This window comes from Microcaecilia unicolor, chromosome 4 (assembly GCF_901765095.1).
Source record: "Microcaecilia unicolor chromosome 4, aMicUni1.1, whole genome shotgun sequence".
Classification (NCBI taxonomy): Eukaryota; Metazoa; Chordata; class Amphibia; order Gymnophiona; family Siphonopidae; genus Microcaecilia; species Microcaecilia unicolor.
The window spans coordinates 129,561,620-129,574,874 of record NC_044034.1 but is presented as its reverse complement, the minus strand read 5'-3'; positions in this window follow the sequence as shown (position 1 = coordinate 129,574,874).

The window sequence follows — 13,255 nt, the reverse complement described above, 5'->3', positions numbered from 1 at the left end:
CCGGGGGGGGGGGGGGGGAAGAGAAATATCCGCAGCATGCCAGTGGTGGCTGGGGAAAGGGCGGGGAAAAACCTGCAGCGGTTGTTTGGGGGGGGGATCGGGGCAGTGGCGTAGCCAGACAGCCAACTTTGGGGAGGGGGGGAGAGAACATTTTGTGCCCACCCACTTTGTGCGCAGGCCCACCCAAAATTGGCTGTCTGGCTACGCCACTGCAGTGGGGAAAATGTTTTCCCCGCGGATCTGAGTGAAGTGATGTGGTAGCAGTGTTAGTTCACTTTTAAAGGTAATAACTAGAAATAAAATAAAAAAAATAGAAAAAAAATAAGATGATGCCTTTTTTATTGTACTAATTTAATACATTTTTTTTCAAAGGTAACCCATCTTCTTCATATCAGAAATCAGAAGAAGGTTTACCTTCAAAAGCTAATCAAAGAATGTATTAAGTTAGTCCGATGAAAAAGGTATCATCTTATTGTCTTTTCTATGTTTTGTTTTATTTCTATTTATTACCCACTGATCTGCAAACCTGCATGGCTGAGGTTATTTATAAGGCTGGCATCAGATCCAGCTCTTTCTAAACAGCATCAGTTCATAAGTGTAATATAACAAAACACAGGCCACAGTGCATTCCCAGCTGCCTTCATATATGTTGGTGTTCTTCATAAATCCTATTGCACCAGGGAAAAAGTGGCCTTGACTTTCTGAAGATAGGCACAGGCAAAATGCAGTTCTAGAAGCATAATACACTTCAGTTTTATATTGTTCAGGCTTGCATTTTCTTATCTCTGCAGAATAAGAAATTCACTGATGGGAGATGCTTGTGTACATTGTTATGTCTGTTTTCTTGTACGTTCTGCTAGTCACTTTGGAGACTTTATAAGGTTCTTAGATTCTCTTGGCTCATGTTTTTTTTTTTTGCCATTAAAATTTAATGTATGATACGGCATCTTTTACTTTATCAAACAAGCATTAATACTGAGAATACATTTGGCTTTATTAGGTTCTTATATTTTCCATATGGTGAGAATCTTTATCAGTAAGAAATCAGTTCCATTCTCACATAAACTTGCTGTTGATACTGGAGTCTTGGGGAAGAACATAGCAAGGAAACATTATAGCTGCTCGATATTTCCAATAAAATATCCCCGGCCTCTTATATTCCATTACTCATGGGAGAAGCTTTTGTCAAGCTGAAATTTTCAGGGAATTGCTAAAACACATTTCAAGAATGCATTTTTACTATGATATCATCCCTCAGGAAAAGAACACACTGCACGAATAATAAGGCTTCTGCTTCCTTTCTAAACACTGGGCCTGCATGCAATGTTGATGCTTTCTTAAACAAGTTATTTAATCAGTATAGCTGTCATATGCTCTGCAACCAGATGGTGGCATGATCCCTACGTTGATTGAGCTGTGCCAGCCACAGTGCTGAATGGGACAAGTAGGTTAACTCTCTAAGAGCGCCTAGATATCAAGTAATTTTATTTCTGTTGCAGTTAGTTGGCCCTTAGTTTGTTCTCTAAAAGGCAATTCTTTTCTCAATTTGTGTTTTTTTAATGTTAATTTTTGACTATATCAAGCAATAGTAGAGCAATTGTCAAATAGTCCAGGCACTTGCAAATATATGTGTACTCTATGTAAATTTCCTAAGAGAAAGTATGTGAGTACTTTCATTTTGAAAAGGAATGTCAAGCATGGATACCAAGGGGATAATTTTGTAAGGGGCCCTTTTACAAAACCACGTAGGTGTTTACGTGCATCCTTTGTGTGTCTGTTTTGAACTACCGCCTGGCTACCACGTGGCACAGGCGGTAATTTCATTTTCTATGCGTGCCCACTACGTGCCCTGGAAAATTTCTGGCATGCGGCGCTAACCGAGCGGTAATCAGCATTGTACGCACTCTGATGATTACTGCCTGGTTAACGCATGAGACTTTACTGCTAGGTCAATGGGTGGCCAAAATGGACACGAGCCAATTTTTATTTTGCCGCACGTCCATTTTCGGCTTAAAAAGGGCCTTTTTTTGCAGGTGCGCTGAAAAGTGGACCTGCGCGCATTCAATATACACATCTACACCAGCGCAGGCCACTTTTCGGCGCACCTTAGTAAAAGGCCCCCTAAGAGACCTATATGTATAGTACAGCTTTCTGCCAGCAGAGGGAAGTTTTCATAAAATTGCCTTGAGTAAACATATATAAAAGTGTGTGTTACAGATGAGCAGGATATGCTTTCATATGATACACGTATAGGCATTCCTGGAGGTCGAGTAGGTAGAGTTGAGGCAAGATGAGCACTGTTACGGGAGTGGAGGAGTAGTCTAGTGGTTAGTGAATCTAGTTAACAACCAGAAAAGCTAGGTTCGAATCCTACTGCTGTTCTTGTGACCTTGGCCAAGTCACTTAGAACCTTTTTTTATCAAGCTGTGCTAACGGTCCTTGTGCAGCACTGCCAACGGAGCCCATTCAAAGTGACAGGGCTTTGTTGGCATTACTGCACTGGCTAGCACAGCTTGATAAAAGAAGCCTTTAACCTTCTATTGCCTCAGGTACAAAATTAGATTTAAAGCCCTCTGTGAGCAGGAAAATATCTAGTGTACCTCTATGTAACACACTGAAAAAGGTGTGAGCTCAATCCTAATAAATATATGTATTTAATAAAATATATACATCGGCACTCATTTTTACCAGTACATACAGACAGAAATTTATAAATGCCTTGTAGCAGTTGAATCTAGGAGCCTCTATTATAAGTAGAGCCTTTGATTTTAGGTTTTAGCCAATAAACATTGATAAAGCACTCTTGATGCAAAACAAAAATTAAATAGGGATTTATTGGATAAACACCAGAAAAATACCACTTCTTCTTGATCCTCCCCAGCTTGTCTTGTATCTTCCACTGATTTTTTTTTTTTTGTGCCTGGGCGCGCTGACTCCTAAATAACACAAACATGCATATTTGATTCCACAGGAAAATGAACTCAGCAATAATATCTGTGGTGAGGATATCACCAATAAACACAGATTTTTGTACTGTCAAAGAAGCCCTAATTAGTTGGAAAATAAATACCTATATTTACAATTTATAAACATCTAAGAATAGAAACCCTAATTATAAAGGCACATGCATGCATATTTTGCCTTTATAAAATAAACCAAAAAATGTTCTGTGCCAAATACTGCTACAGAAAATATATGAATGTGGAGAGAGGAACCCTCAGAACTCCTATAAGCCAGTGAGCAACTATATTTAAGCTGCTAATAATAGCTAAAGTAAATTCTTAATTATAGGTACAATTGCTCAGAACACTTGCTTCAAGATACGAATTGGCTGCTGGTGTCTTATAGGAAAACATGAAATAACGCACAAAATGTTGGTGTTAACCTTCAAAATCCATCACATTGGTCAACTATTATTTCTTTATAGATTATTGATCTGTGAATGCTGCGATGTTCCCAGTATAACCATCTGATAATACCATCTTGCAGGCAGGTTGGATTGGATACAATCCGGAGCACAATTTTCACCATTACTGGCTCATCATTTTAAAATGCTTTGCCACTTTATTTACCCTAGAACAATCATTCAGTAGGATTAAGACGGCCCTTAAAGCCAAGGAGCCCGATATTCAAAATGATTTAAACAGCTAGGAGAGGCTCCTGGTCATTTAAATCACCTGTCTGGGGCAGGGGCGTAGCCAGATTTCGGCGGGATGGGGGTCCAGAGCCCGAGTTGAGGGAGCACATTTTAGCCCCCCCCCCCCGGTGCCGCTGACCTCCCGCCGCTGCCACCACCACCACCACTAACAACTTTGACCCCCCCCGCTGACGACCCTCTCGACCCCCCTCCCCCGCTGCCGCCATCACCTACCTTTGCTGGCAGGACGTCAGACTCAGAAACAGAACGAAAGAAGAAGAGGACCTCGGCTGGTGGGGGTTGGGGGTCCCCCGCCAGCAAAGGTAGGCGACGGCGAGGGCGGGTTGGCAGCAGGAGGGGGGTCAAGAGGGTCATCGGCAGGGGGTCCAGGGCCAAATCTATGGGGGCCCAGGCCCCTGTGGCCCATGTAGCTATGCCACTGGTCTGGGGCAAACTGGACCTTTTCAGTGGCATTTAACCAGATAGTGCCACTGAAAATGCCCGGTTAGTGCTTAAGCCAAAAACAGCTATTTTGGAGGTATTCTGGGGTGGAGTTATCACAATAACCACCTAGGACCTAGGATACTACGGTCTGTAAACTGTGCAATAGATAGATAGATAGATAGATAGATTGAAGGGCTAGATTCCATGTGGAAAACAAATACACCTAGGCATATTCTCTATGCTTAAATTTTATAGAATAGGCTTAAATTTCCATCAGTATATAGAATACATTGAGCATCTCTCCATGCGACCAAATGTAGTCGCAGCCATTTATGCCATATTTTACTTGGCATAAATCCTGATGCCTAAATTAGACACAGAGCAGGTGTATTCTATAACAATGTGCATAGCTTTTAGAAATGTCCATGCCCTGCCCGTGGCCATGCCCTCTTTTCAACTATGCGACTTAGAATTTATGCGCACTACGTTACAAAATATGCTTAGTGAGTTGTGAACATATTTAGGCACAATTTTATAATGACATATGTCTTAGATCTTTACTATGTCATAGGATGTCATTGCTACACTTCTCTAGGGCAGGTTGGGCAGCCACAAGGGAGAGGGCTTTCTTCTGGTTGGCACCTACATTGTGGAATGAATTACCCAAAGAAATTTGTGCAGAAGCTAATAAGAGATTTAGGGGCCCTTTTACGAAGCCGCGTAGGTGCCTACGTGTACCCAACACATATCAATTTGGAGTTACTGTCCGGACTACTGCGAGGCCCATGCGATAATTTCATTTTTTCCGTGTGTCCGCTACGCATACCAGAAAATATATTTATTTTCTGGCGCACGGCAAAAATCGGGTGGTAAGTCCAACTTGATGCGTGTAGGCGATTACCACATGGTTAACGCAAGAGATCTTACCACTAAGTCAATGGGTGGCCTAAGGTCTCAGCCCTAAAATGGACATGCGACAATTTTTATTTTGGCAAAAATTTTAAAAAGGCATTTTTTACAGGCGCACTGAAAAATGGATCTTCATGCACCCAAAACCCGTGCCTACCCTACCACAGGCCATTTTTCAGCGCACCTTAGTAAAAGGACCCCTTAAAGTTCTACTAAAATCTCACTATTTAAACAGGCCTTTGACATTCAGCTTATAGTATGAGGGTGATAGCAATGTTCTCCGGGGATTTTTTTTTAGACTTGCTAGTATAATCCTCTTGGGATACTTACTTAGACCTGTTAGTATACTTCTGTGAAAGAATGAATATGGCCTTGGATGTATGTACTAGGTCTGCTCTGTCAGTTTAATGGAGTTCTTTATCCTACATGATTTATTGGTTTTTAAATTGTAAATTGCTTTTGTTTGGAAAAGTTAAATGGTATATCAAGTTTTTAAATAAAAAGTATTCTGTCCTTGCAAAGTATTCCTAACACTATGCTTGACATAGAGTTTAAACCAGAGAATAGAACATCACTATGAGAAGACTCAAAACTCTTGAACCAAAATCTTCTTTAATGCAGTAATTAAACAAGGAAACATAACATACAGTTCAGATGTGCTGGACAAGAGATTTTGCCTTGTAACTGGGAACTTGTTCTCAACCAGCTCTCTCTCCATGCAAGAGAGAAGCTGGGAGAAATTCAACAATATGCTGAGTAGTAATACTGTTTATACTTTTACACTAGTGAAATCTTGAAAGAATCACAGTAGCTTGAAAAAATCATAGAACAGAATACATCATAGGCAATTTCAGTTCACAGAGAAGATATGCTACAAACTAACTCTTACTGACCCAATAGAGAGAGAAAGAGGGTGGGGCAACTTGCCCAGCAAGCTGAGAGATCAAGTCAAGGGGTTCTTTTATTTAGGTGCGCTGGTGTTTTTTGCGTGTGCTAAAAATAGGCACATGCTAAACGCTAAAGACGCCCATAGGAATACATTGGTGTCTCTAGCATTTAGAAAGCCTATTTTTAGCGTGCACTAAAAACGCCAGCGCGCCTAAGTAAAAGACCCCCCAAAGTCAATAGAAAGAGTCCCATAAGACACAGGGAACTGGACATGTGCTCTGAAAGAGCCTATAACAGGGAACTACAGGATTTCAGGGATTTGTAGTCCTATTATATATCCTATCATCTGTCTCCAAACAAATGGGAGGCAAACACTCCACAGCTGGTATTGGTAGATTTCACTATTTCATTTACCAAACTATCAACATTATACACATGCAAAGTCCATTAATAAAGGTGGATCTTGCAGGTTGACAACTCTTTGCTTATGGGACTGCCTATAGCACAGCTACATTTACTGCTACTTCTTGAGGTAGCAGTAAGTGCAGCTGAGCTATCAGTAGTTTGTGACAGCTAATGCACACTACCAATCTGTGTGCTACTGTAGCTGCAGTGGCGTTCCGACGCTGGCTAATACCCGGGGCGGATCACCGATGCCCCCCCCCCCCGGGTGCAGCATGGTGCCCCCCCCGGCGAAATGACAACCCCCCCGGGTGCACGCTGCTTGGGGGGGGGGGTGCCGTGGCGCGTGCCTGTCGCTCTGTCGGCTCCGAGTTCGCATGTGTTCACTGCTCCCTCTGCCCCGGAACAGGAAGTAACTTGTTCCGGGGCAGAGGGAGCAGTGAACACATGCGAACTCAGAGACAGGGTGACAGGCGTGCACCACGGCACCCCCCCAGTGGCATGCACCCGGGGCGGACCGTCCCCACCGCCCCCTCCCCTTGGTATGCTACTGTGTAGCTGTCACAATTTCTCACTCCTCTACCCATCCTGTCACACCCATTTCCCTCCAACCCCCATGTTAGGGTGCTAATGTGGATTTTTTACTATTATGGCTGTCTTTTTAGTGCAGGAGACAATGCATTGTACAAACACATATTAGCTGCTTAATGCAGCTTAGCAAAAGGGCCCTGTGGGAATTTGGACAAGGGCAGGCTCAGAGCCCTGATAAATGGAGCCACGCAGCAGGTTAAAGGTGAACATAAACTAATTTATTAATGTGCCAGAGCTGGGAAAAATCTTGTTCACTTCACAGGTTTAAGGGAATTAAACACAAACAGCCAGTTCTTAGACTCACAAATTGTCTCTTTGTGGCCTGCTTCAGCAGAAACAGCATGCACTACTGTCTCTCCAAAAATAGTATCTTCAGCTTGTCTCAGACCTGGGTCCAGAGATACAGTTTGGTCTCCTACAAGATAGTATCCTCAGCCAACCTCCAGCCAGGTTTTCACAAGGTTCCAAGATGAACTTGCCCTAACTTGAAGATAACATCTGTAGGCATCAGGCATCTGGGAGATATACATGTGTGATGGAAGCATAAGCAGTAGGGCTCCAGTTCTTCTCTCTGGGCCTCCTCAACCTAACTGTGCCCTGAACTTTTATACTTCCTGGGCTACATCTTCCCTGTTCCTCCTTTCCTGTGTCACCTCCTCCCTGGGCAGGAATCTGAGTTTCAAAGTGGTATTGCAACTGTGAGGATGTATTGTAAAGGGGGAGTGGCAGCATCCTATAGACTCCCTTATAGCAGTGGCGTACCAAGGGGGGGGGGGCGGTGGGGCGGTCTGCCCCGGGTGCACGCCACTGGGGGGTGCCGTGGTGCGTGCCTGCTCTGAGTTCGCTGATTTCGCGCATTCGCTGCAGCTCCCTCTGCCCTGGAACAGGTTACTTCCTGTTCCGGGTCAGAGGGAGCTGCAGTGAATGCGCGAAGTCAGGGAATTCTGAGCAGGTGCGCGCTGCGGCACCCCCTCCAGTGGCATGCACCCGGGGGGGTTCGCGCTGCATCAGGGGGGGGTGCTGCACCCGGGGAGGGGGTCCGCGCTGCATCGGGGGGGGGGGGGGGGGGTGCTGCACCCGGGGGGGGGGGGGGGGGTGCCGCCCCGGGTGTCCGCCCCCCTAGGAACGCCACTGCCTTATAGGCCCCAAAGTGTCTCTTACAGATTCTCATTTCAACACATCCTGAAGCTATGTTTCTTCCACACAGAGATGCCTGTGCTGGTGGGCTACTTGTGTGGAAGTGCAAATTAATTTGAAACCCCTCACTTAGGAGGATACTTACAAACTAGCCAAGCTAGCTATGTGATCCATAGGTAAAAGGATACATTGCCTTCCACTGCAACACTCTGAAGTACTGGAGGGATAAATTGCTGATTCAAGTGGAGGAGAGAGAATTACATAAACGGAAGAGTAGTGCGCACATACATGCATATATACTTGTATTCAAATCTAACCTAATAAAATGATTTATAGTCTGCCATCTCCCATAAAGGTCCAGCTAGAAAATACAAACATTCTGCAAAAAACATTCACAATGAATAATAACTCAGCAGTATTCTGTTCTGCATTAGTGCCCCCAAAATTTATCAGCTAAGAGAGATTTTAGTTTTTGAAATATGGCATGACTAGTTAGCAGTTTTCAGTCCCTTGGAAAATTATTCCAAAATTGTACTGCACAAAAGTGGAGTGGAGGAGTAGCCTAATGGTTAGTGCAGTGGGCTGAGAATCCAGGGAACTGGGTTTGATTCCCATTGCAGCTCCTTGTGACCCTTGAAAACTCACATAACCTTCCATTGCACTAGGTACAAAAAAAGTACCTATACATATATAAAAATATAAATTGCTTTGACTGTACCTCAGAAAGGTGGTATATCAAACCCACACCCTTTACAGAACCTCAATGTGATTGTCCAACTCATTTACAACATAGGCCTTTAACTGAAGGATAATAAAGCAGTACCTCATCCTTGAGACATGATGATCTTCTAAATAAATAGGATAGGAATTGAACAACATACTATTGCAGAATCCAGAAAACATTTATGAATCAGGCGTACTATTTTAAACCTAATACGAACATGAACTGGGAGCCAAATCAATTGAATAAAGAGCAGTGTAACTTCTTCATATTTGTGAGTCTTAAATATTAATTCAACAGCAATGTTTTGTAGCAAGTGAAGTTTTTATTTGGAAGCTATGGAAATACCTGCATAAAATGTATTACAATAATCCAATTGAGGTAGGATAAATACTTGAGCTAGTAAGCAAAATTGACTTTTATAAAAATACAGACTTAACTGTCATGAGCTGCCTCAACTTAAAAAGACCTTTTTAACAATTGAGTTTACTGGTAAGTCCAATGAGATTCATGTGTCTAAAATGACTCCTAGGACTGGAATACATTTTTTAAAAGGAAGAAATGAACCAGAAGGTAAAGGCAATACCTCTGGTAATAGACTTTGAGAAATGACCATCCACAATATTCTAAACATTTACATGCATAAGGCTAGATTCATAAAATAGTGCTCAAAAATAATTGGCACTCAGTGCTATTCTATAATGGACACTCATGGTCCTTTTACTAAGCCACAGTAAAAAGTGGCCTGCAGTAGTGTAGGCGCGCCTATTGGGCGCGCGCCGGGCCAGTTTTTACCACATCTACAAAAAATGACTTTTTATAATGGGACAGGAAAAGGGCCTATGGTAAACATGAAACCAGCACGTGCCCCAAACCAGCTTGAGCCCTTACCGCCACCCATTGATCCAGCGGTAAAGGCTCATGTGCTACACTTGCAGTGATCGCTCGGCATGCGCCAAGTGCCGATTACTGCCGGAACCGGCACGTAGGAGGAAATAAATAAATAATTCATCCACGCGTTTTGGGCGTGTGCCAAATCTGAAATTACTGCCAGAAGGGTGCGCTGTGGAATATGAAAGCTGGAGTGTTAAGTCTTTTCTACTCAACTCCTTTGCTTGTTTATGCAATGCCATAGATGACAGTTAATCTTTTTTTTTTCATTCCAAAATCTTTTGGCAATTTGTTTTTCACAAAAATGCAGTACAAATACACATATTGTAAGTCAACTGTGCATGTACAACCAACCTATTAACAGGCATTAAACAGCAGTCTCATACTTGTATGTAACATAAGTATATTCCCACCAAATGTTCATATTCAGATTCCTATTACTTTCCAATTATTAAGGGTTAATGATATAGCCAGAGAAAGAAGAAATTTCATTAATCTGAACTTATCATGCCAACATTTAATTTGATATGACAGTTCTTGTATAGTTAAAGTTCTATTAACACTATTCCATACAGACTGCTAAAATAACTTTAAATTATGATAAGGGAACCAAGAGTTAGACTTGTTTGCAGATGCTAACATGATGGCAGGTGACTGGCTTGAGTCCGAGGCTCCAATGTCCATCTTCCCCTTCCTGGCTGCCCAAATGGGAAGGATAAGATTGTTGATGCTTGCTGAAAGGCAGAGTATGAGTCACGGATCAGGGAGGGGAGGAAGAGGGACCTGAGGGATTTAAATGGTTTGTTGAAGTCGGGTTGCCATACGTCCGGATTTACCCGGACATGTCCTCTTTTTGAGGACATGTCCAGGTGTCCGGACGGATTTGGCCAGCCTGCCCATTTGTCCAGATTTCTGGACAAACGGGCTGGCTGGCGGGCGCAGGACTCCTCTCCCCTGCTCTACTCTACTATCCCTGGTGGTCTAGAGGTACCTCTTCGTCTTCAGGGCAGGAAAGAGCCCCCTCTTTCCTGCCCGGAGCGCTGCTGATAGCTGCCCTGCATACTGTGAGTCTGGCTCTTGGCGTTTCAAAATGGCCGCCGAGAGTTGAAGCAGCCTCGCGAGACTTCAACTCTCGGCGGCCATTTTGAAACGCCAAGAGCCGGACTCACAGGATGCAGGGCAGCTGGCAGCAGCGCTCCGGGCAGGAAAGAGGGGGCTCTTTCCTGCCCCGAAGAGGTACCTCTAGACCACCAGGGATAGTAGAGTAAGGGGAGGGGAGGTGACGGGGGGGGGGGGGGAGTGGAGATGACGGGGGAGGGAAGGTGATGGGGGAGGAGGGGTGACTGGGGGAGGGGAATATGTGTCAGGGGCGGGGTGAGTGCGTGAAAGGGGTGGGGCAGGGGACGTGAAAGGGGCGGGGCAAGTGTCCTCTTTTTATGAAGACAAAAAATAGTAACCCTATGTTGACGCATATTGCCAAAAGTTACTGCCAAATAGGGCATCAAGACAGATCTATTGTTGGTGGCCCCTTTAAGATCCATGGGATAACATAAAAACTCCTAGTTGCCAGGAAGTTGGAGGAGTAGCCTAGTGTTTAGTGCAGTGAACTTTGATCCTGGGGAACTGAGTTTGATTCCCACTGCAGCTCCTTGTGACTTTTGCCAAGTCACTTAACCCTCCATTGCCCCTGCTACAACATAAGTATCTGAATATATGTAAACCACTTTGAATGTAGTTGCAAAAACTTTAGAAAGGTGATATATCAAGTCCCATTTCCCTTTCCTTTATCTGTTTGTGTACAAGTCGCATTTTCATTATATTGATCCTGAGGATGTACAGTTATTCTTTTGAGGACATCTGATGAATCAATAATATTTTGCACATGGAAATATCTTCTTGAAAGGGCCTGTTAGACTAGAATGAACAATCTCTCTTCTTTTTTTATACAGTTGTTGTATGTCACCTCAAACAGTTGTTGCTTCCATACATATATGGAACACAAGAGCAAACTGGGTTTAAGAGCTGGAACCCTCATATCACGGCTTTGGTGGGTATTAGGTATCTCTGATATTCTTGTTCTCAATTTTAACTTTATTTGCAGATAAAGCTTTTTAAGATGTTGCAACTCTGTGTACTTTCTATGATTATCTAGCACAGTAGCTGGTTCCTTAGGTTTTACATTTTTCTGTATGGAGGGGCATAATCGAATGTCGCCGGCCAAATAGATCGCCGGCGATCTATGTTGGCAGCGGCGCTACAGCTGGCCGGAACCGTATTATCGAAAAAGATGGCTGGCCATCTTTTTTGTCGATAATATGGTTTAGCCTGGCCAAATGCCATGGAGTTCGCCGGGTTTGAGATGGCCGGGTTTGTTTTTCAGCGATAATGGAAAGTAATGTCGGCCATCTCAAACCCCGGCCAAATTCAAGGCATTTGGCCATTGGAGGAGCCAGCATTTTTAGTGCACTGGCCCCCCTGACATGCCAGGACACCAAACAGCCACCCTAGGGGTCACTTCAGTGGACTTCAGAAAAGCTCCCACGTGCATAGCTCCCTTACTTTGGGAGCTGAGCCCCCCAAACCCACTACCCACAAATGTACTGCACCCACTAAATTTGCTCCAGGGACCTGCATACAGCCTCTAGGACTTATTGCTGCTGTATAACTTTGGCACACCAGTTCACACCTGAAGACTAATCTCTCTGAAAAAGTCCTTTCTTGAAATAACCACGTTTACTCACAGTTAACTGCAGATCAGAGATTGTGCCCCACTGGCAAAGAGTCCCCTGGTACTAAGATTAGCAGTAGGTCAGAGCTGGCACAATGGTGTACAATGCCCTCTTTCAGCACCATTCAAGGTAAGAACTACGTTCTCTAATGTGGGTAACACAGGAAAGGGAACTAAAACTGGCTTACAAAAATGGCCACTACCGCATGGACTACAACAGGAAACAAAACAGGGCACACTCTGACCCAGTTAGCAGGGGGGAAAAGCACCACGGGAGTAGAGCCCAGTACCCTACACCCGCCACAATGCATTGCTAATGTGACTCTGCAGGGCACCTAACAGAAAAGGTGTCACACTCACCCGAGAGCCACATCGCAACCAGGGAAAGGCTGTCGGAGGATACAACACATTCTGCTATCATGGAGGTGGGTACGGCATTTGAGGCTGGCATACAGGTTGGCAAAAAAGGTTTTTAGTTTTATTTTTTTAGTATGGAAGGGGGATGGTGACCACTGGGGGAGTATGGGGAGGTCATCCCCCATTCCCTCCAGTGGTCATCTGGTCAGTTGGGGCACCTTTTTGAGGCTTGGTCGTGAAAATAAAAGGACCAAGTAAACCCGGTGAAATACTGCTTAACGCCGCTTTTTTTTTCATTATCGGCGAAAGCCGGCCATCTGGTAGCCACGTCCATGCCCGCCCATGTCCCGCCTTTGCTAATCTACTGACACGCCCCCTTGAACTTTCGCCGGTGATACTGTCAAAAATGCCGCTTTCGATTATACCGATTTTGCCGCTTTTAAGAAATCGCCGGTCATCTCCTGATTTGTGTCGGAAGATGGCTGGCGATCACTTTCAATTATAAGCTGGATATTCTATGTTCTGGGGGTTTACAGTTCTGTTTTATTCT